Below are 26764 nucleotides of genomic sequence, written 5' to 3'. Positions count from 1 at the left end.
CTTTCCTGCGGGATGGGTTAGCGACAGGAATGGATGAAGTCAAGCAAGTATGAATATGTACATGAGTTGTTACAAACGTGCGTGTTCGTTTTGTCTAAGATAGAGAATCTGTATTCTTAGGTAAGCCAAGTGGTGACCTGGGAGTTCCCAAGAGATTCCTCGAGCGGTTCCACGTGTACCTGTGGTATCACACACCTTACGCCAGGTGGCCAAGTTAGCGTGCATGTCGCAATCGCCGCTAATTATTCTCAGGTCCCATGTGACCCGGGGTCAGCCATAAGGTCATGCCTGGGAAAAGTCGGCCACCCATTCTGGTTGTGTCATTAGAGATACAGGACTGGGCCGTTAAACAGTATGAGGGCCGAACCTTAGGCCTCCTCCAGCCAATCACGTCGGGATAAGGGCGTGACAATTAGTCTTTTGACCATCAAGAGTAATTGTAGTCATTCTTGCCTATCGTGGCCTAGGCGGCTTGTCAAGCCGTGGCTAGCTGCTCCCGCGTGGCTGTCTAGTTAGTTAAAAGACCTAGACGTCAGTGTAGCAGCCGATTCCTTTGCAGTCGCGAGCCCAGCAAGGTAGTGTAAGCTTTCCTTGTCTTGAACCCCAAAGCTTCCGCTGCCCTATATTGTAAGATGTTATTCTGTGTCATGTCAGGTATTAGTGTAAAAAGGTATCATAGCGTGTCATAGAATTGCCTAACGAATAAGAATATCTCTTGTAACATGTTTCTATAGTCAAATTGTCATAAAGGAAAGATATTCCCTGGTCTGAATTCTTACCTGAAATGTAGAATGCGGAATATTTAATGTTAAGTGTTAACAAAACTGCTTGTACCAGCTTAATGTGATTTCCTATCTGGTACTGTTGTTTCTTGTATTATATTCAGATTCTAACCTGGTGTTTGCTTTCATTCTATAACGTTTAGATAGCGTTATCTAGTGTTCGTAACAAATATGATTAACGACCCTGCTAGGATAGCATCGTAACATATAATTGATTTTCTTGCCATGATTCGAACACTGTATATATGGATATGTCTGTGTATGTGTATGTATATGTATGTATGTAATAATTGATAGATATAGCTTTGTATATGTGAGTATATGGCCGTTTATATATATATATATATATATATATATATATATATATATATATATATATATATATATATATATATATATATATATATATATATATATATATATATATATATATATACATATATATATATAATATATATATATATATATATATATATATATATATATAATATATATATATATATATATATATATATATATATATATATATATATATATATAATATATATATATATATATATATATATATATATATATATATATATATATATATATATATATATATTATATATATATATATATATATATATATATATATATATATATATATATATATATATATATATATATATATATAATGAGGTAAATAAAGTGCGTAAGAGAAGGGAATGAATTGAAATATCAGTGAAGAGGGTTAATGGGGAGGTAATAAAAAGTATTGGTAATGAGAGAAGGAGATGGAGTGAGTATTTTGAAGGTTTCTTGAATGTGTTTGATGATAGAGTGGCAGATATAGGGAGTTTTGGTCGAGGTGGTGTGCAAAGTGAAAAGGTTAGGGAAAATGATTTGGTAAACAGAAAAGAGGTACTACAAGATTTGCGGAAGATGAAAGCCGGCAAGGCAGCAGGTTTGGATGGTATTACAGTGGAATTTATTAAAAAAGTGGGTGAATGTATTGTTGATTGGTTGGTAAGGTTATTTAATGTATGCATGATTCATGGTGAGGTACCTGAGGATTGGCGGAATGCTTGCATAGTGCCATTGTACAAATGCAAAGGGGATAAGCGTGAGTGCTCAAATTACAGAGGTATAAGTTTGTTGACTATTCCTGGTAAATTATATTAGAGGGTATTGATTGAGAGGGCGAAGGCATGCACAGAGCATCAGACTGGGGAAGAGCAGTGTGGTTTCAGAGGTGGTAGAGGATGTGTGGATCAGGCGTTTGCTTTGAAAAATATATGTGAGAAATACTTAGAAAAGCAAATGGATTTGTATGTGGCATTTATGGATCTGGAGAAGGCGCATGATAGAGTTGATAGAGGTGCTCTGTGGAAGGTATTAAGAATATATGGTGTGGGAGGCAAGTTGTTAGAAGCAGTGAAAAGTTTTTATCGAGGATGTAAGGCATGTGTACGTGTAGGAAGAGAGGAAAGTGATTGGTTCTCAGTTAGTGCCGGTTTGCGGCAGGGGTGTGTGATGTGCCCATGGTTGTTTAATTTGTTTATGGATGGGGTTGTTAGGGAGGTGAATGCAAGAGTTTTGGAAAGAGGGGCAAGTATGCAGTCTGTTGTGGATGAGAGAGCTTGGGAAGTGAGTCAGCTGTTGTTCGCTGATGATACAGCGCTGAATGCTGATTCATGTGAGAAAGTGCGGAATTTGGTGACTGAGTTTGGTAAAGTGTGTGAAAGAAGAAAGTTGAGAGTAAATGTGAATAAGAACAAGGTTATTAGGTACAGTAGGGTTGAGGGTCAAGTCAATTGGGAGGTGAGTTTGAATGGAGAAAAACTGGAGGAAGTGAAGTGTTTTAGATATCTGGGAGTGGATTTGGCAGCGGATGGAACCATGAAAGCGGAAGTGAATCATAGGGTGGGGGAAGGGGCGAAAATTCTGGGAGCCTTGAAGAATGTGTGGAAGTCGAGAACGTTATCTCGGAAAGCAAAAATGGGTATGTTTGAAGGAACAGTGGTTCCAACAATGTTGCATGGTTGCGAGGCGTGAGCTATGGATAGAGTTGTGCGGAGGAGGTTGGATGTGTTGGAAAGAAAATGTTTGAGAACAATATGTGGCGTGAGGTTGTTTGATCGAGTAAGTAATAATAGGGTAAGAGAGATGTGTGGAAATAAAAAGAGTGTGGCTGAGAGAGCAGATGAGGGTGTTTTGAAATGGTTTCGTCACATGGAGAGAATGAGTGAGGAAAGATTGACAAAGAGTATATATGTGTCAGGGGTGGAGGGAACGAAGAGAAGTGGGAGACCAAATTGGAGGTGAAAGATGGAGTGAAAAATATTTTGTGCGATCGGGGCCTGAACATGCAGGAGGGTGAAAGGCGTTCAAGGAATAGAGTGAATTGGAACGATATGGTATACCGGGGTCGACGAGCTGTCAATGGATTGAATCAGGGCATGTGAAGCGTCTGGGGTAAACCATGGAAAGTTTTGTGGGGCCTGGATGTGGAAAGGGTGCTGTGGTTTCGGTGCATTATCTTATGACAGATAAAGACTGAGTGTGAACGAATTTGGCCTTTGTTGTCTTTTCCTAGCGCACATTCCGGGGGAGGGGTTTGTTATTTCATGTGTGGTGAGGTGGCGATGGGGATGAATAAAAGGCAGACAGTATGAATTATGTACATGTGCATATATGTATATATCTGTGTGTGTATTTATATATAACGTTGATATGTATAGGTATGTATATTTGCGTGTGTGGACGTGTATGTATATACATGTTTATGTGGGTGGGTTGGGCCATTCTTTTGTCTGTTTCCTTGCGCTATCTCGCTAACGCGGGAGACAGCGTTAAAGGAAAATAAGTATAATGAATAATATATAGATTTTATTTGAGAGTAAGTTCATGGTTTGGGGAGAGGACAGGACATAAGGAAGTGGTATCATTGCTCCTGAAGCAGGAGTTGTGGGAGTATGTGATAGGGATGGAACACCCCCCCCCCCCTTCGTCCTGTGTATTTATGTGTCAAAAAAGGGAAACGAAAGAACGAGTCAAACGGGGAGTGCTCAACTGTGATGTCTGAATATGTGTGGATGTAACCAAGATGAGAAGAAATGAAAGAAAATGAAAGGAAAGAAGCCTGAAGAAAAGTTCAAGGGTAAAGGGAAAGACTGTTTTCGGAATGTCTTGTGAGTAAAGTCATGGGTTAGTGAGAGGACAAGAGCTAAGGAAGGAGTAGCGATATTCATGAGGCAGGATTTGTGGGAGTATGAGATAGAGTGGAAGAAAGTAAATTCTAGATTATTGTGGGTAAAACTGAAAGTGAATGGAGAGCGATGAGTGATTATTAGTACCCATGCACCTGGTCTTGAGAAGAAAGATCATGAAAATCGTGTGTTTTAGGAGCAGCTGAATGATTGTGTCAGCAACTTTAATGCACGAGACTGAGTTTCAATGATGGGTGATTTTAATGCAAAGATGAGTAAGGTGGCAGTTGAGGGAATAACTGGTGTACATTGATGAGTTCTCTGTTGCAAATGGAAATGGTGAAGAGCACCTAGATTTGTGTGCTTGAAAAGGACAGGTGATTTGCAATACCAGGATTAGAAAGAGAGGTATACATAAGTATACTTTTGTGAGTGGGAGAGATGGTCAAAGGGCATTATTGGATCACGTATTAATTGACAGGCGTGTAAAAGAGAGGTTTTTTTGGATGTTAATGTGCTGAGGGGGGGGGGGGGCAACTGGGGGATGTCTGATCACTACCTTGTGGAGGCGAAGGTAAAGATTTATATAGGTTTTCAAAAAAGAAGAGAGAATGTTGGGAAGAAGAAAGTGGTGAGAGTAACTGAACTTGGAAAGGAAACTTGTGTGAGGAAGTACCAAGAGAGAATGAGTGCAGAATGTTAAAAAGTGAGATCAAATGACGTGAGGTGGGAGGCTGACGAATGGAATATATTTAGGAAAGCGGTGACGGATTGCGCAAAAGATGCATGTGGCATGAGCTAGATGGGAGGTGGGAAGATTAGAAAGGGTAGTGAATAGTGTTGGGACGAAGAAGTAAGATTGTTAGTGAAAGAGAAGAGAGAGGCGCTCGGACGATTTTTGCAGGGAAGTTGTGTAAAAGACAGGGAGATGTATAAAATAAGCGGCATGAGGACAAGAGAAAGGTGCATGGGTTGAAAAAGAGGGCAAATGAGAGTTGGGGTGAGAGAGATTCAATAAATTTCAGGGAGATAAAAAGATGTTTTGGAAGGAGGTAGATAACGTGCGTAAGACAAGATAACAAATGGGAGCATCGGCGAATGGGGAAATGGGGAGGTAATAACTCGTAATGATGAAGTGAGTAATAGAGTGAGCATTTTGAAGGTTTGTTAAATGTGTTTGATGATAGAGTGGCAGATATAGGATGTTTTGGCAGGGAGGTGTGCAAAGTGAGAGGGTCAAGAGAATAGTTTAGTAAAGAGAGGAGGTAGTGAAAGCTTTGCGGAAGATGAAATCCGGCAAGGTGGTGGGTTTTGATGGTATTAGAGAAGACTTTGTTAAAAAGAAAAAAAGGGGGGTGACTGTGTGGTTGATTGATTCTTAAGGATATTCAATAGATGTATGGACCATGTTGAAGTGCCTGACGATTGGCGGAATGCATGCATAGTGCCATTGTACAAAGGCAAAGGGGATAAAGGTGAGTGCTCAAACTACAAAAGCATGAGTTTGTTTAGTATCCCTGGGAAATTATAAGGGAAGGTATTGAATGAGACGGTAAATGCATGTAGAAAGCATCAGATTGGGAAGAGAAGTGTCGTATCAGAAGTGGTAGAGGATATGTGTATCAGGTGTTTGCTTTGAAAAATTTGTGATTAATACTTAGAAAAAGAAATGGATCTGTGTGTAGCATTTATGGATCTGGAGAAAGCATTTGATAGGGTTGATAGAGATGCTTTGTGGAAGGTTTTATGTGTATATGGTGTGTGAGGTAAGCTGGTAGAAGCAGTGGAAAGCTTTTACCAAGGATTTAAAGCATATGTACGAGTAGGAAGAGAGAAGAGTGATTGGTTTTCAGTGAATGTCGGTCTGTGACAGGGGTGTGTGATGTCCCCACGGTTGTTTGATTTGTTTATGGACGGAGTGGTTAAGGAGGTAAATGCAAAAGTTTTGGAGAGAGGGGCGAGGATGCAGTCTGTTGGGGATGAGAGGGCCTGGGAAGTGAGTCAGTTGTTCTTCGCGGATTGGTACAGCTCTGGTGGCTGATTCATGTGAGACACTGCAGAAGTTGGTGACTCAGTTTGGAAAAGTGTGTGAATGGAGTTAGTTGAAAGTAAATTTGAATGAGCAAGGTCATTAGGTTCAGTAGGGTTGAGGGACAAGTTAACTAGGGTGCAAGTTTGAATGGAGGAAAATTGGAGGATGTAAAGTATTTTAGATATGTGGGAGTGGACTCAGCAGCGGATGTAACCATGGAAGTGGAAGTGAGTCACAGGGTTGGGTAAGGGCGAAAGTTCTGGGAACAATGAAGAATGTGTGGAAAGAGAGAACATTATCTCGGGGAGCAAAAGTGGGTTTGTTTGAAGAAATAGTAGTTCCAACAATGATATATGGTTGCGAGACATGGGCTATATATAGGGCTGTATGGGGAGGATGGATGTGTTTGTAATGAAATGTTTGAGGACATTGTGTGGTATGATTTGGTTTGGTCGAGAAGTAATGAAAAGGTAAGAGATATGTGGTAATAAATAGAGTGTGGTTGAGAGAGCAGAAGAGGGTGCGCTAAAGTGGTTTATACATATGGAGTGAATGAGCGAGGAAAGAATGACAAAGAGGATATACGTGTCAGAGGTGGAGGGAACAAGAAGAAGCGGGAGACCAAGTTGGAGTTGGAAGATGGAGAGAAAAAGATTTTGAAAGATTGTTGCCTGAACATACCGGAAGGTGAGAGGCATGCAAGGAGTAGAGTGAATTTGAACGATGTGGTATACCATGGTTGACGTGCTGCCTGGGCATGTGAAGCGTCTGGGGTAAACAATGGAATGTGTAAGTGGCCCAGATATGGATAGGGAGCTGTGGTGTCGGTGCATTACACATGACAGCTACTGACTGAGTGTGAGGAATCTGTCCTTTTTGTCTGTTTTCCTAACGTTACCTTGCTGTAGCGGGGGATAGCGATGCTCTTTCCTGCGGGATGGGTTAGCGACAGGAATGGATGAAGTCAAGCAAGTATGAATATGTACATGAGTTGTTACAAACGTGCGTGTTCGTTTTGTCTAAGATAGAGAATCTGTATTCTTAGGTAAGCCAAGTGGTGACCTGGGAGTTCCCAAGAGATTCCTCGAGCGGTTCCACGTGTACCTGTGGTATCACACACCTTACGCCAGGTGGCCAAGTTAGCGTGCATGTCGCAATCGCCGCTAATTATTCTCAGGTCCCATGTGACCCGGGGTCAGCCATAAGGTCATGCCTGGGAAAAGTCGGCCACCCATTCTGGTTGTGTCATTAGAGATACAGGACTGGGCCGTTAAACAGCATGAGGGCCGAACCTTAGGCCTCCTCCAGCCAATCACGTCGGGATAAGGGCGTGACAATTAGTCTTTTGACCATCAAGAGTAATTGTAGTCATTTTTGCCTATCGTGGCCTAGGCGGCTTGTCAAGCCGTGGCTAGCTGCTCCCGCGTGGCTGTCTAGTTAGTTAAAAGACCTAGACGTCAGTGTAGCAGCCGATTCCTTTGCAGTCGCGAGCCCAGCAAGGTAGTGTAAGCTTTCCTTGCCTTGAACCCCAAAGCTTCCGCTGCCCTATATTGTAAGATGTTATTCTGTGTCATGTCAGGTATTAGTGTAAAAAGGTATCATAGCGTGTCATAGAATTGCCTAACGAATAAGTATATCTCTTGTAACATGTTTCTATAGTCAAATTGTCATAAAGGAAAGATATTCCCTGGTCTGAATTCTTACCTGAAATGTAGAATGCGGAATATTTAATGTTAAGTGTTAACAAAACTGCTTGTACCAGCTTAATGTGATTTCCTATCTGGTACTGTTGTTTCTTGTATTATATTCAGATTCTAACCTGGTGTTTGCTTTCATTCTATAACGTTTAGATAGCGTTATCTAGTGTTCGTAACAAATATGATTAACGACCCTGCTAGGATAGCATCGTAACATATAATTGATTTTCTTGCCATGATTCGAACACTGTATATATGGATATGTCTGTGTATGTGTATGTATATGTATGTATGTAATAATTGATAGATATAGCTTTGTATATGTGAGTATATGGCCGTTTATATATATATATATATATATATATATATATATATATATATATATATATATATATATATATATATATATATATATATATATATATATATATATATATATATATATATATATATATATATATGTATATATATATATATATATATATATATATATATATATATATATATATATATATATATATATATATATATATATATATATATATATATATATATATATATATATATATATATATATATATATATATATATATATATATATATATATATATATATATATATACATATATATATATATATATATATATATATATATATATATATATATATATATATATATATATATATATATATATATATATATATATATATATATATATATATATATATATATATATATATATATATATATATATATATATATAAGGAGGTAAATAAAGTGCGTAAGAGAAGGGAATGAATTGAAATATCAGTGAAGAGGGTTAATGGGGAGGTAATAAAAAGTATTGGTAATGAGAGAAGGAGATGGAGTGAGTATTTTGAAGGTTTCTTGAATGTGTTTGATGATAGAGTGGCAGATATAGGGAGTTTTGGTCGAGGTGGTGTGCAAAGTGAAAAGGTTAGGGAAAATGATTTGGTAAACAGAAAAGAGGTACTACAAGATTTGCGGAAGATGAAAGCCGGCAAGGCAGCAGGTTTGGATGGTATTACAGTGGAATTTATTAAAAAAGTGGGTGAATGTATTGTTGATTGGTTGGTAAGGTTATTTAATGTATGCATGATTCATGGTGAGGTACCTGAGGATTGGCGGAATGCTTGCATAGTGCCATTGTACAAATGCAAAGGGGATAAGAGTGAGTGCTCAAATTACAGAGGTATAAGTTTGTTGAGTATTCCTGGTAAATTATATGGGAGGGTATTGATTGAGAGGGTGAAGGCATGTACAGAGCATCAGATTGGGGAAGAGCAGTGGGGTTTCAGAAGTGGTAAAGGATGTGTGGATCAGGTGTTTGCTTTGAAGAATGTATGTGAGAACTACTTAGAAAAGCAAATGGATTTATAAATAGCATTTATGGATCTGGAGAAGGTATATGATAGAGTTGATAGAGATGCTCTGTGGAAGGTATTAAGAATATATGGTGTGGGAGGAAAGTTGTTAGAAGCAGTGAAAAGATTTTATCGAGGATGTAAGGCATGTGTACGTGTAGGAAGAGAGGAAAGTGATTGGTTCTCAGTTAATGTAGGTTTGTGGCAGGGGGGTGTGATGTCTCCATGGTTGTTTAATTTGTTTATGGATGGGGTTGTTAGGGAGGTGAATGCAAGAGTTTTGGAAAGAGGGGCAAGTATGAAGTCTCTTGTCGATGTGAGAGCTTGGGAAGTGAGTCAATTGTTGTTCACTGATGATACAGCGCTGGTGGTTGATTCATGTGAGAAACTGCAGAAGCTGGTGACTGAGTTTGGTAAAGTGTGTGAAAGAAGAAAGTTAAGAGTAAATGTGAATAAGAGCAAGGTAATTAGGTACAGTAGGGTTGAAGGTCAAGTCAATTGGGAGGTAAGTTTGAATGGAGAAAAAATGGAGGAAGTAAAGTGTTTTAGATATCTGGGAGTGGATCTGGCAGCGGATGAAACCATGGAAGCGGAAGTGAATCATAGGGAGGGGGAGGGGGCGAAAATCCTGGGAGCCTTAAAGAATGTGTGGAAGTCGAGAACATTATCTCGGAAAGCAAAAATGGGTATGTTTGAAGGAATAGTGGTTCCAACAATGTTGTATGGTTGCGAGGCGTGGGCTATGGATAGAGTTGTGCGCAGGAGGGTGGATGTGCTGGAAATGAGATGTTTGAGGACAATGTGTGGTGTGAGGTGGTTTGATCGAGTAAGTAACGTAAGGGTAAGAGAGATGTGTGGAAATAAAAAGAGCGTGGTTGAGAGAGCAGAAGATGGTGTTTTGAAATGGTTTGGGCACATGGAGAGAATGAGTGAGGAAAGATTGACCAAGAGGATATATGTGTCGGAGGTGGAGGGAAAGAGGAGAAGTGGGAGACCAAATTGAAGGTGGAAAGATGGAGTGAAAAAGATTTTGTGTGATCGGGGCCTGAACATGCAGGAGGGTGAAAGGAGGGCAAGGAATAGAGTGAATTGGATCGATGTGGCATACCGGGGTTGACGTGCTGTCAGTGGATTGAATCAGGGCATGTGAAGCGTCTGGGGTAAACCATGGAAAGCTGTGTAGGTATGTATATTTGCGTGTGTGGACGTATGTATATACATGTGTATGGGTGTAGTTTGGGCCATTTCTTTCGTCTGTTTCCTTGCGCTACCTCGCAAACGCGAGAGACAGCGACAAATCAAAGAAAAAAAAAAAAAAATATATATATATATATATATATATATATATATATATATATATATATATATATATATATATATATATATATATGTATATACATATTGTTATTCTTTATTTTGCTTTGTCGCTGTTTCCCGCGTTTGCGAGGTAGTGCAAGGACACAGAGGAAAGAATGGCCCTACCCACCCCCCAACACATATATATATATATATATATATATATATATATACACGTCCCCACACGCTAATATACATAACCATACATCTCAAATGTACACATATATATACACACACAGACATATACATATATACACATGCACACAATTCACACTGTCTGCCTTTATTCATTCCTATAGCCACCTCGCCACACATGGAATAACATCCCCCTCCCCCCTCATTTGTGCGAGTTAGCGCTAGAAAAAGACAACAAAGGCCCCATTCGTTCACACACAGTCTCTAGCTGTCATGCAATAATGCCCGAAACCACAGCTCCCTTTCCACATCCAGGCCCCACAGAACTTTCCTTGGTTTACCCCAGACACTTCACATACCTTGATCCAATCCATTGACTGCACGTCGACCCCGATATACCACATCGATCCAATTCATTCTATTCCTTGCCCACCTTTGACCCTCCTGCATGTTCAGGCCCCGATCACTCAAAATCTTTTTCACTCCATCTTTCCACCTCCAATTTGGTCTCCCACTTCTCCTCGTTCCCTCCATGTTCGACACATATATGCTCTTGGTCAATCTTTCCTCACTCATTCTCTCCATGTGCCCAAACCATTTGAAAACACACTCTTCTCGACTCTCAACCGAGCTCTTCTTATTGATGCACATCTATCTTACCCTTGCAGTACTTACTCGATCAAACCACCTCACACAACATATTGTCCTAAAACATCTCATTTCCGGCACATCCACCCGCCTGCGCACCACTCTATCCATAGTCCAAGCCTCGCAACCATACAACATTGTCGGAACCACTATTCCTTTAAACAGAGCCATTTTTGCTTTCGGAGACAATATTCTCGACTTCCACACATTCTTGAAGGGTCCCAGGATTTTCGCCCCCTCCCCCACCCTATGATTCACTTCCGCTTCCATGGTTCCATTCGCTGCCAGATACACCCTCAGTTATCTAAAACACTTTACATCCTCCACTTTTTCTCCATTCAAACTTACCTCCCAATTGACTTGACCCTCAGCCCTATTGTACCTAATAACGTTGCTCTTAATCACATTTACTCTTAACTTTCTTCTTTCACACACTTTACCAAACTCAGTCACTAGCTTATGCAGTTTCTCACATATATATATATATATATATATATATATATATATATATATATATATATATATATATATATATATATATATATATATATATATATATATATATATATATATATATATATATATATATATATATATATATATATATATATATATATATATATATATATTTATATATATATAGATATAAATATAAATATATATATATATATATATATACATATATATAAATATATATATATATATATATATATATATATATATATATATATATATATATATATATATATATATATATATATATATATATATATTTATTCATTCATTTAATTTATTTTGCTTTGTCGGTGTCTCCCGGGTTAGGGAGGTAGCGCAAGGAAACAGACGAAAGAATGGCCCAACCCACCCACATACACATGTATATACATACATGTCCACACACGCAATTATACATACCTATACATCTCTTTGTATACATATATATAAACACACAGACATATACATCTATACACATGTACATAATTCATACTGTTTGCCTTTATTCATTTCCATCGCCACCTCGGCACATGGAATAAGATCACACTCCCCCCTCATGTGTGAAGGAAACCACACCTCTCTTTCCACATCCAGGCCACACAGAACTTTCCATGGTTTACCCCAGACTCTTCATATGCCCTGGTTTGTTCCAATGACAGCACGTCGACCCCGTTATACCACATCTATCCAATTCACTCTATTCCTTGCACGCCTTTCACCCTCCTGCATGTTCAGGCCCCGATCACTCAAAATATTTTTCACTCCATCTTTCCACCTTCAATTTGGTCTCCCACTTCTCCTCGTTCCCTCCACCTCTGACACATATATCCTCTTGGTCAATCTTTCCTCACTCATTCTCTCCATGTGACCAAACCATTTCAAAACTCCTTCTGCTGCTCTCTCAACCACACTCTTTTTATTTCCACACATCTCTCTTACACATACATTACTTACTCGATCAAACCACCTCACACCACATATTGTCCTCAATCATCTCATTTCCAGCACATCCACCCTTCTGCCCACATCTCTATCCATGGCCCAAGCCTCGCAACCATACAACATTGTTGGAACCACTATTCCTTCAAAGATACCTATTTTTGCTTTCCGACACAATGTTCTCGACTTCTAATCATTGTTCAAGGCTCCCAGAATTTTCGCCCCCTCCCCCACCCTATGATTCACTTCCGCTTCCATGGTTCCATCCGCTGCCAGATCCATTCCCAGATATCTAAAACACTTTACTTACTCCAGTTTTTCTTCATTCAAACTCACCTCCCAATTGACTTGACCCTTAACCCTACTGTACCTATTAACCTTGCTCTTATTTACATTTACTCTTAACTTTCCTCTTTCACACACTTTACCAAACTCAGTCACCAGCTTGTCCAGTTTCTCACTTGAATCAGCCACCAGCGCTGTATAATCAGCGAACAACAACTGACTCACTTCCCAAGCTCTCTTATTCCCAACAGACTTCACACTTGCCCCTCTTTCCAAAACTCTTGCATTCACCTCCCCAACAACCCCATCCATAAACAAATTAAACAACCATGGAGACATCACAAACCCCTGCCGCAAACCTACATTCAGTGAGAACCAATCACTTTCCTCTCTTCCTAAACGTACACATGCTTTACATCCTCGATAAAAACTTTTTACTGTTTCTAACAACTTGCCTTTCACACCATATAATCTTAGTACCTTCCACAGAGCATCTCTATCAATTCTATCATATGCTTTCTCCAGATCCATAAATGCTACATACAAATCCATTTGCTTTTCTAAGTATTTCTCACATACATTCTTCAAAGCAAACACCTGATCCACACACCCTCTACCACTTCAAAAACCACACTGCTCTTCCCCAATCTGATGCTCTGTACATGCCTTCACCCTCTCAATCAATACCCTCCCATATAGTTTACCAGGAATACTCAACAAACTTATACCTCTGTAATTTGAGCACTCACTCTTATCCCCTTTCTCATTGTACAATGGCACTATGCATGCATTCCGCCAATCCTCATTCACCTCACCATGAATAATACATACATTAAATAACCTCACCAACCAGTCAACAATACATTCACCCCCTTTTTTAATAGATTCCATTGTAATACCATCCAAACCTGCTGCCTTGCCGGCTTTCATTTTCCGGAAAACTTTTACTACTTCCACTCTGTTTACCAAATCGTTTTCCCAAACACTTTCACTTTGCACACCACCTCGACCAAAACACCCTATATCTGCCACTCTATCATCAAACACATTCAACAAACCTTCAAAATACTCACTCCATATCCTACTCACATCACCACTACTTGTTATCACCTCCCCATTAGCCCCCTTCACTGAAGTTCCCATTTGCTCCCTTGTCTTACGCACTTTATTTACCTCCTTCCAAAACATCTTTCTATTCTCCCTAAAATTTAATGATACTCTCTCACCCCAACCCTCATTTGCCCTCTTTTTCACCTCTTGCACCTTTCTCTTGACCTCCTGTCTCTTTCTTTTATACATCTCCCACTCATTTGCATTTTTCCTCTGCAAAAATAGTCCAAATGCCTTACTCTTCTTTTTCACTAATAATCTTACTCCTTCATCCCACCACTCACTACCCTTTCTAATCAACCCACCTCCCACGCTTCTCATGCCACAAGCATCTTTTGCGCAAGCGATCACTTTTTCCCTAAATACATCCCATTCCTCACCCACTCCCCTTACCTCCTTTGTCCTCATCATTTTCCATTCTCTACTCAGTCTCTCCTGGTACTTCCTCACACAAATCTCCTTCCCAAGCTCACTTACTCCCACCACCCTCTTCACCCCAACATTCTCTCTTCTTTTCTGAAAACCAATACAAATCTTCACCTTCGCCTCCACAAGGTAATGATCAGACATTCCTACAGTTGCGCCTCTCAGCACATTAACATCCAAAACTCTCTCTTTCGCGCCCCTGTCAATTAACACGTAATCCAATAACGCTCCCTGGCCATCTCTCCTACTTACATAAGTATACTTATGTATATCTCGCTTTTTAAACCAGGTATTCCTATTCACCAGTCCTTTTTCAGCACATAAATCTACAAGCTCTTCACCATTTTCATTTACAACACTGAACACCCCATGTATTCTAATTATTCCCTCAACTATAACCCGGTCTTGTGCATAAAAACCACTAATACACTCCTTCAGCTGCTCCCAAAAACACTTGCCTCTCATGATCTTTCTTCCCATTCCTAGGTGCATATGCACCAATAATCACCCATCTCTCTCCATCAGCTTTCAGTTTTACCCATATTAATTTAGAATTTACTTTCTTACATTCTATCTCATACTCCCACAACTTTTGTATCAGGAGTAGTGCTACTCCTTCCCTTGCTCTTGTCCTCTCACTAACCACTGTCTTTACTCCCAAGACATTCGCAAACCACTCTTCCCCTTTATATATATATATATATATATATATATATATATATATATATATATATATATATATATATATATATATATATATATATATATACATATATATATATATATATATATATATATATATATATATATATATATATATATATATATATATATATATATATATATATATATATATATATATATATATATATATATATATATATATATATATATATATATATATATATATATATATATATATATATATATATATATATATATATATATATATATATATATATATATATATATATATATATATATATATATATATGTATATATATATATATACATATAATTATATATATATATATATGTATATATATAATGCATATATATATATATATATATATATATATATATATATATATATATTTTTTTTTTTTTTTTCTTTCCTTTGTCGCTGTCTCCCGCGTTTGCGAGGTAGCGCAAGGAAACAGACGAAAGAAATGGCCCAACCCACCCCAATACACATGTGTATACATACGTCCACACACGCAAATATACATACCTACACAGCTTTCCATGGTTTACCCCAGACGCTTCACATGCCCTGATTCAATCCACTGACAGCACGTCAACCCCGGTATACCACATCGATCCAATTCACTCTATTCCTTGCCCTCCTTTCACCCTCCTGCATGTTCAGGCCCCGATCACACAAAATCTTTTTCACTACATCTTTCCACCTCCAATTTGGTCTCCCACTTCTCCTCGTTCCCTCCACATCCAACACATATATCCTCTTGGTCAATCTTTACTTACTCATTCTCTCCATGTGCCCAAACCATTTCAAAACACCCTCTTCCGCTCTCTCAAACACGCTCTTTTTACTTCCACACATCTCTCTTACCCTTACGTTACTTACTCGATCAAGCCACCTCACACCACACATTGTCCTCAAACATCTCATTTCCAGCACATCCATCCTCCTGCGCACAACTGTATCTATAGCCCACGCCTCGCAACCATACAACATTGTTGGAACCACTATTCCTTCAAACATACCCATTTTTGCTTTCCGAGATAATGTTCTCGACTTCCACACATTCTTCAAGGCTCCCAGAATTTTCGCCCCCTCCCCCACCCTATGATCCACTTCCGCTTCCATGGTTCCATCCACTGCCAGATCTACCCCCAGATATCGAAAACAATCTACTTCCTCCAGTTTTTCTCCATTCAAACTTACCTCTCTATTGACTTGACCCTCAATCCTACTGTACCTAATAACCTTGCTCTTATTCACATTTACTCTTAACTTTCTTCTTTCACACACTTTATATATATATATATATATATATATATATATATATATATATATATATATATATATATATATATATATATATATATATATATATATATATATATATATATATGTATATATATATTTCTTTTTTTTTTTTTTGCTTTGTCGCTGTCTCCCGCGTTTGCGAGGTAGCGCAAGGAAACAGACGAAAGAAATGGCCCAACCCACCCCCATACACATGTATATACATACGTCCACACACGCAACTTACATACCTACAAAGCTTTCCATGGTTTACCCCAGACGCTTCACATGCCTTAATTCAATCCACTGACAGCACGTCAACCCCGGTATACCACATCGCTCCAATTCACTCTATTCCTTGCCCTCCTTTCACCCTCCTGCATATATATATATATATATATATATATATATATATATATATATATATATATATATATATATATATATATATATATATATATATATATATATATATATATATATCTTTCTTTCTTTTAAACTATTCGCCATTTCCCGCGTTAGCGAGGTAGCGTTAAGAACAGAGGACTGGTTTTTTTTTGGAATATCCTGACCTGGCCCTCTCTGTTCCTTCTTTTGGAAAAATAGAAAAAAAGAAAAAAAAACGGGAGGGGAGGATTTCCAGCCCTCCGCTCCCTCCCCTTTCAGTCGCCTTCTACGACACGCAGGGAATACGTGGGAATTACTCTTAATCCCCTTTCCCCAGGGATAATATATATATATATATATATATATATATATATATATATATATATATATATATATATATATGTATATATATATATATATATATATATATATATATATATATATATATATATATATATATATATATATATATATATATGTATATATATATACATATATACATATATTATACAAAGCTCCAACAGCCGGGATCGAACCTGGGACCCCTTGTGCAAGAGGCAGGCATTCTAACCGCTAGGGTAAGGGACTGTATAATACGAAACAACTATTCGAAATACTAAGTACTCGAATACCCTTCGTCTCACAATGGTGAGCAACGGGGTCTATCGGTTGTTTCCGAACAGAACACATAGCCAGCTGATAGCGTTTTACCGAACCTGACCGTACAACGCGGAGTTATATGAATACGAATAAAGTGTATATGAACGCGCACCTTCATAGAACATACAAAGCTCCAACAGCCAGGATCGAACGTGGGACCCCTTGTGCAAGAGGCAGGCATGCTAACCGCTAGGCTAAGGGACTGTATAATAGGAAACAACTATTCGAAATACTAAGTACTCGAATACCCTTCGTCTCACAATGGTGAGCAACGGGGTCTATCGGTTGTCTCCGAACAGAACACATAGCCAGCTGATAGCGTTTTACCGAACCTGACTGTACAACGCGGAGTTATATGAATACGAATAAAGTGTATATGAACGCGCACCTTCATAGAACATACAAAGCTCCAACAGCCAGGATCGAACGTGGGACCCCTTGTGCAAGAGGCAGGCATGCTAACCGCTAGGCTAAGGGACTGTATAATAGGAAACAACTATTCGAAATACTAAGTACTCGAATACCCTTCGTCTCACAATGGTGAGCAACGGGGTCTATCGGTTGTTTCCGAACAGAACACATAGCCAGCTGATAGCATTTTACCGAACCTGAATGTACAACGCGGAGTTATATGAATACGAATAAAGTGTGTATATATATATATATATATATATATATATATATATATATATATATATATATTTTATATTTATTATACTTTGTCGCTGTTTCCCGCGTTTGCGAGGTAGCGCAAGGAAACAGACGAAAGAAATGGCCCCCCCCCCATACACATGTATATACGTATAATACGTCCACACACGCAAATATACATACCTACACAGCTTTCCATGATTTACCCCAGACGCTTCACATGCCCTGCTTCAATCCACTGACAGCACGTCAACCCCGGTATACCACATCGCTCCAATTCACTCTATTCCTTGCCCTCCTTTCACCCTCCTGCATGTTCAGGCCCCGATCACACAAAATCTTTTCCACTCCATCTTTCCACCTCCAATTTTGTCTCCCTCTTCCTCCGACACATATATCCTCTTGGTCAATCTTTCCTCACTCATCCTCTCCATGTGCCCAAACCACTTCAAAACACCCTCTTCTGCTCTCTCAACCACGCTCTTTTTATTTCCACACATCTCTCTTACCCTTACGTTACTCACTCGATCAAACCACCTCACACCACACATTGTCCTCAAACATCTCATTTCCAGCACATCCATCCTCCTGCGCACAACTCTATCCATAGCCCACGCCTCGCAACCATACACCATTGTTGGAACCACTATTCCTTCAAACATACCCATTTTTGCTTTCCGAGATAATGTTCTCGACTTCCACACATTCTTCAAGGCCCCCAGGATTTTCGCCCCCTCCCCCACCCTATGATCCACTTCCGCTTCCATGGTTCCATCCGCTGCCAGATCCACTCCCAGATATCTAAAACACTTCACTTCCTCCAGTTTTTCTCCATTCAAACTCACCTCCCAATTGACTTGACCCTCAACCCTACTGTACCTAATAACCTTGCTCTTATTCACATTTACTCTTAACTTTCTTCTTCCACACACTTTTCCAAACTCAGTCACCAGCTTCTGCAGTTTCTCACATGAATCAGCCACCAGCGCTGTATCATCAGCGAACAACAACTGACTCACTTCCCAAGCTCTCTCATCCCCAACATACTTCATACTTGCCCCTTTTTCCAAAACTCTTGCATTTACCTCCCTAACAACCCCATCCATAAACAAATTAAACAACCATGGAGACATCACACACCCCTGCCGCAAACCTACATTCACTGAGAACCAATCACTTTCCTCTCTTCCTACACGTACACATGCCTTACATTCTCGATAAAAACTTTTCACTGCTTCTAACAACTTTCCTCCCACACCATATATTCTTTATATATATATATATATACATATATATATATATATATATATATATATATATATATATATATATATATATATATATATATATATATATATATATATATATATATATATATGTGCCTTCTACGACACGTAGGGAATACGTGGGAAGTATTCTTTCTCCCCTATCCCCAGGGATGATATATATATATATATATATATATATATATATATATATATATATATATATATATATATATATATATATATATATATATATATATATATATACATATATATATATATTCTTTTTCTTTTTTTTTTTCAAACTATTCGCCATTTCCCGCGTTAGCGAGGTAGCGTTAAGAACAGAGAACTGGGCCACTGAGGGAATATCCTCACCTGGCCCCCTTCTCTGTTCCTTCTTCTGGAAAATTAAAAAAAATTGAGAGGGGAGGATTTCCAGCCCCCCGCTCCCTCCCCTTTTAGTCGCCTTCTACGACACGCAGGGAATACGTGGGAAGTATTCTTTCTCCCCTATCCCCAGGGATATATATATATATATATATATATATATATATATATATATATATATATATATATATATATATATATATATATATATATATATATATATATTTCAATGAATATGACTTCAAATTCAGCATTTAACCGTTCTTTCTTATAGTCTCATTTTGTCTAACGATTTTCTTACATTACCTAAGTATATTTTCAATAAGCTGGGAGAAGTTCATATTATGGGTAGATCCAAACTTAGGTATAATCCAGTGGTGTAATTTTCCTTAGGTAGACATTAACACGACACAGCACTACACATTACAACACAAAACGTTTTGCAACTTGCAACACATTCTCAGTTGTAATTGCAGTATGATATGTTTTATTTTTTTGTGCAAAAATGAGAACCAAAGGAAGAATATTGACCAGTAAGCTTAGAACGCATGTGAAAACTAACATTTGGCGAGGCTGTATCTTCGTCGTTGATGAAACAGAGTACAGTCTTGCCAAAGAACTTCTCGCTTCACAGGAGTCTATTCTTGTCCTTGGTATTGAGTGTAGCGCACCGTTAAAGTTGCAGGAGCCGTGGGATCACTGAGAATGGAGCCCTCGGGGTTATCCGGTAATAATCTATATCTTGAAAAGATGCTCTGTTTGTGTGTGTGTGTGTGTGTGTGTGTGTGTGTGTGTGTGTGTGTGTGTGTGTGTTTGTGTGTGTGTGTGTGTGTGTGTGTGTGTGTGTGTGTGTGGATGTGTATCTGTGTGCATATGGAAATTTCAAGGCTTGTCTTTATCCTCGCTCAATGAAGTTGAGATTTCTAGAGATGTTACGGCATTGATGCTATATCATAAACAGCACATAAGGTAAAGCTATAGCTCAATAGATACAGATATGTGAAAATGAGGGTATAGTTAAGAAAAGTGTAGCAAACATGACATGCTGAAGATAAGGATCCTTGGGTGATGGTCTCTGCAGAGAAGACAGGGGAATAGTGGAGATTATAGTTAATACAAAATAATCAAATCTTGGTTCATGGCCATCTTACAGTATTGTGGTGATGGTCTTTGCAGTGGAGATGTGGGACCAGGACTGAGGGTGTACTGAATATAAGTATAGTCAACACTAAATGATCCACGTTGGGTTCCAGGCCAGCCTTCGTCATTGTGTTGATAGCATTTGCAATAAAGGTGAAGGGGTAGAGAAGAAGATTATAGTGAACACTAAATAATCCAGGCTAGGTTAAAGCTCGGCCACAGGTTGGCCTAGATTTTAACTTAGTGATGATAAAAATACTGTGAAGATAGATTATCATGAAGTTATGGTTGTAGGATAAAGTTGTATTGAACATGATGGTGCAATGAATTTTTAGCGAATATGCGGGTGTTGTAATGATAAAATTGTAGAGATGATAAGGGGTTGAAGATAGTGGCGTGATGAAGATAACGGAGTTATGAAGATGTAACTTGGTGAATAACTTAGTGTTTGGGTCAAACACCCAAACATATCCAAATTAGAGACAGGGCCTGCTAGAGGCGTGTGTGTGTGTGTGTGTGTGTGTGTGTGTGTGCAAAAAAACTAATCTCACGCTTCATGGTTAGATCAATTGGGAAAGGGTGATGGCCTTAGCTTGAAGATCAGGGTTTTGCTGGGGTGTAATAATGAGGCCTTTGCAGAGAAGAAAAGATTTAGTAGAGTTATAATGATGATGACCATAATAGTGAAGAGGAAGTACAACAATTGAGGCTTTCACAGTCCACAAGAAAATATAGTGATATACAATATGGTGAACACAAAATGATCCAATCTACGTTTAGAGCCTGCCGAAGGGCTGCTTCATGCCAAGCTTGGTATTATATGGGTGTGTGTTGATAAGGTTGTAGGAAAAAATTAACACCAACACACCTGTAACACGCCTCGAGGACCTTCAGTCCCTAAACTCTGATGTCATGTGGCTCAAGGGCTGTGTTCACAGTCCCTTACCTTTCCTTTGTTTCTCTTATTGTTCTCCTCATTCAACAAATTTTATAGTTTTCTTCAACTACCTAAACTCCTGCCATGAGACTGTGACATCATCTCACCCGCAAGCCGAAATCCTCTACTTAGGGTCTTTAAACGTTCATCATAGGTAACTCCTCCCATATGGATGGTGGGGAGAATTGAAACCCTTACATTCTCCATTATCAGCTATCTAGAACAAATTATCTCCCACCATACCCATGTTCCTGACCGCTGCGACTTCTCGCCTATACTCTGGATCTGTTTTTCACATCTAAACCATCCCATAGTAACTGCGTAATCTCTCCCCATTTGGTTCATCTGATCATACTTTCATAAAAGTATCCATTTAAATGGCACATCCCCCTCTAGCAGCCCCTTCTAAATGTAAATATTGGCACCTCAAAAAAGCTGACTGGCATAACTTCCGAAAGCTATTTTCTGACTTTCCTTAGGTTCACTTTTCTCCCCTGACTCTACCTTAGATGAATTTGATATTCCATGATTCCCTGATACTCCCTTAACTAATCATATGCCTATTCTCGTAATCTCTTTTCGGACTGTCCAAAATTCGCTTCTCTCTCTAGACATAAGGAAGATTTATGGTCCCAATGGCATCCATCCCCGTGCATTTACAGTTTGTGCCTCTGAACTTACACCTGTGCTTTCTCGTCAGTTCTGTTTCTATTCTAAATCCAGAATTTCCCTTATTCTTGGGATCATGCATTGGTAAATCCAATCCCAAGAGAGGTGACTATTCTAACCCCTATAACTATTGTCCTGTTGCTTTGACATCTAACATACCCAGAATCCTTAAATCCCTTCTCTATTTCCATATCCTCAGACGTCTTGAATCTCAGTCTTCTCTCTGATCACCAGTTTGGGTTCCGGAAGGCAAGATCCACTATTGATATTCTTTCCTATCTTACTAATGTCTGGTCATTATCCAATAAAGATTTTTGAGAATTCTACGATATATTTGCCATATCCAAAGCTTTAGAAAAGGGGATAGCATTAGGGTCCCATCTCTAAGTTTCTTTTTTTTGACGTCCCTGTCTCACTTTGCTCCATATCTAGCTTCCCTTCCGCCCGATCTATCTCTATGGTTGTTGATGGATCGGCCTCCCCCACTTTCTCCATCAACAGCAGAGTCCCTCAAGTTCCTGTCCTGTTCACTACATTTTTTCTTCTTCATATCAACGATTTCTTTTCTTCTGAAAATAACCAAATGCATGCATAAGCGAACGACTCAACACTGCATTCATCCACACCCTTTAGTTTTGTTCCTTATTCTCTCACTCGATCTGCATCTTGTCCGAGACAACTCGCTTAAAAATGTCGGACAGTGTATCCCAGTACGGTTAGACGAAATCTGGTTGTCTAATGTCTCCAAGACCCAATTTTTACCCATCTCTTTATTGAAAATCCTTCTCGCCTATGACGGTTCTGTAATTCTACCTCTTCACTTAATGAACATACTTGGTATTACTGTAGCATCCAATCTGTAACTCCACATTACACACATATATATACATGTATCTGCCTCTAACAGACTAGGAGTGCTGTTCAAATGTCGAAATTTCTTTTCATCCGAACAGTTGCTCCGTTTATATAAGTGAATGATCTGTCCTTGTATGGAGCACTCTCCAGCTCTGTATCCTTGCTTGACCGAGATGAGTTGAAAGGCTAATTTCAAAGCTTGACCCGCTTACCCTAAGCCGCAGTGTTGGTTCACTTTCCCTCTTCTATAGGAATTATTCTGGTTTTCGCTACTAAGAGCTGGCTGCTTGTGTGCGACCACCACTAGCTAGACCAGGCAATACTCGGCAAGCTGTTGCGTCACATGATCACCGTGTGGCCGTCTGCAGCTCAAGGGTGGGCCGTTTTGATAACTCTTAATTTTCTAAAACCTCGAAGCTTTCGAACTGTCTACCCTCTCATGTATTTCCACTCACTTCTATCCTCAATTTTGTCTTCCCCTTCTTGTTCCCTCCACTTCTGACAGATAAATACGCTTTGTTAATAACTCTTCGCTCATTCTCTCAATTTGTCCAAAGCATTTCAGAACACCCTATTTAGCTCTTCCAGACACAATATTCTGATTATTACACCTCTCTCCTACCCTATCTTTACTTGATCATACCACCTCACACCACATATTGCCCTACGCACTTCATTTCAAACACATCCGCCCTTATATGCACATCTTCATGCATTTTTTTTATTTCACATCCGTATAGCATTGTTTGGACTGCTCAACCTTCCAGGTAACTACAGGTTTCTACAAATTTTCTAAACTCTCAGAATATTGGCCCCTTCAATCACCCTATTGCCCACTTCTTCTTCCATGGTTCCATTGGCCGTCATATCCATTTCCAGGCATCTGAAACACTTGAATTTATCCAAAATTTCTACATTCAAACTTATACCCAACAAAACTGTCCCTTTACCTTGCTGAAGCAAATGAACATGTTTTTGTTCACATTTACTCTCAACTTCCTCATTTCACACTTCCAAACTCAGTCACCAACTTTTTGCACTTGGTCGAATCTACTACCAGCTTTGTGTCATCAACAAACGGTAATTGACTTACTTCCTGGTCCCTCTTATCCCATACAGAGTATATCCTCGCTCTCAAGATTCTTGCATTTACCTCCTCCACCACCCTATACATGAAAAATTAAACAGCCATGGTGATATCACACATCCCTCACGCAGACCATCATTAATCATTGAATATCTACCTTCACCATCGAATCCATTCCTATTTCCATAAGCAGGTATGAACACTCACTGGCTAAATACTTATACCTCTATTACGTGACTGGATGACTGGATATATACATATATATACATATATATATATATATATATATATATATATATATATATATATATATATATATATATATATATATATATATATATATATATATTGGAAAGGATCACAATTTTCCGCGTGATCAAGATATTCCTATGAGTCCACGGGGAAAATGAAACACGAAAAGTTCCCAAGTGCACTTTCATGTAATAATCGCATCATCAGGGGAGATACAAGAGAGAAATATAACAGTCAGTTGATATACATCGAAGAGAAGAAGCTAGGACGCTATTTGGTAAACATGAGATTGTATATCAACTGACTGTTATATTTCTCTCTTGTATCTCCCCTGATGATGTGATTATTACACGAAAGTGTACTTGGGAACATTTCGTGTTCCATTTTCCCCGTGGACTAAAAAGAATATATATATATATATATATATATATATATATATATATATATATATATATATATATATATATATATATATATATATATTTTTTTTTTTTCTTTGCTTTGTCGCTGTCTCCCGCGTTTGCGAGGTAGCGCAAGGAAACAGACGATGAAAAATGGCCCAACACACCCCCATACACATGTATATACATACGTCCACACACGCAAATATACATACCTACACAGCTTTCCATGGTTTACCCCAGACGCTTCACATGCCCTGATTCAATCCACTGACAGCACGTCAACCCTGGTATACCACATCGATCCAATTCACTCTATTCCTTGCCCTCCTTTCACCCTCTTGCATGTTCAGGCCCCGATCACGCAAAATCTTTTTCACTCCATCTTTCCACCTCCAATTTGGTCTCCCACTTCTCCTCGTTCCCTCCACCTCCGACACATATATCCTCTTGGTCAATCTTTCCTCACTCATTCTCTCCATGTGCCCAAACCATTTCAAAACACCCTCTTCTGCTCTCTCAACCACGATCTTTTTATTTCCACACATCTCTCTTACCCTTACGTTACTTACTCGATCAAACTACCTCACACCACACATTGTCCTCAAACATCTCATTTCCAGCACATCCATCCTCCTGCGCACAACTCTATCCATAGCCCACGCCTCGCAACCATACAACATTGTTGGAACTACTATTCCTTCAAACATACCAATTTTTGCTTTCCGAGATGTTCTCGACTTCCACAAATTCTTCAAGGCTCCCAGGATTTTCGCCCCCTCCCCCACCCTATGATCCACTTCCGCTTCCATGGTTCCATCCGCTGCCATATCCACTCCCAGATATCTAAAACACTTTACTTCCTCCACTTTTTCTCCATTCAAACTTACCTCCCAATTGACTTGACCCTCAACCCTACAGTACCTAATTACCTTGCTCTTATTCACATTTACTCTTAACTTTCTTCTTTCACACACTTTACCAAACTCAGTCACCAGCTTCAGCAGTTTCTCACATGAATCAGCCAACAGCGCTCTATCATCAGCGAACAACAACTGACTCACTTCCCAAGCTCTCTCATCCCCAACAGACTTCATACTTGCCCCTCTTTCCAAAACTCTTGCATTCACCTCCCTAACAACCCCATCCATAAACAAATTAAACAACCATGGAGACATCACACACCCCTGCCGTAAACCTACATTCACTGAGAACCAATCACTTTCCTCTCTTCCTACACGTAGACATGCCTTACATCCTCGATAAAAACTTTTCACTGCTTCTAACAACTTGCCTCCCACACCATATATTCTTAATACCTTCCACAGAGCATCTCTATCAACTCTATCATATGCCTTCTCCAGATCCATAAATGCTACATACAAATCCATTTGCTTTTCTAAGTATTTCTCACATACATTCTTTAAAGCAAACACCTGATCCACACATCCTCTACCACTTCTGAAACCACACTGCTCTTCCCCAAACTGAAGCTCTGTACATGCCGTCACCCTCTCAATCAATACCCTCCCATATAATTTACCAGTAATACTCAACAAACTTATACCTCTGTAATTTGAGCACTCACTCTTATC

Source organism: Panulirus ornatus, chromosome 4 (genome assembly GCF_036320965.1).
Source record: "Panulirus ornatus isolate Po-2019 chromosome 4, ASM3632096v1, whole genome shotgun sequence".
NCBI lineage: Eukaryota > Metazoa > Arthropoda > Malacostraca > Decapoda > Palinuridae > Panulirus > Panulirus ornatus.
The sequence above is the reverse complement of the archived record's forward strand: the minus strand, read 5'-3'. Positions refer to the sequence as shown.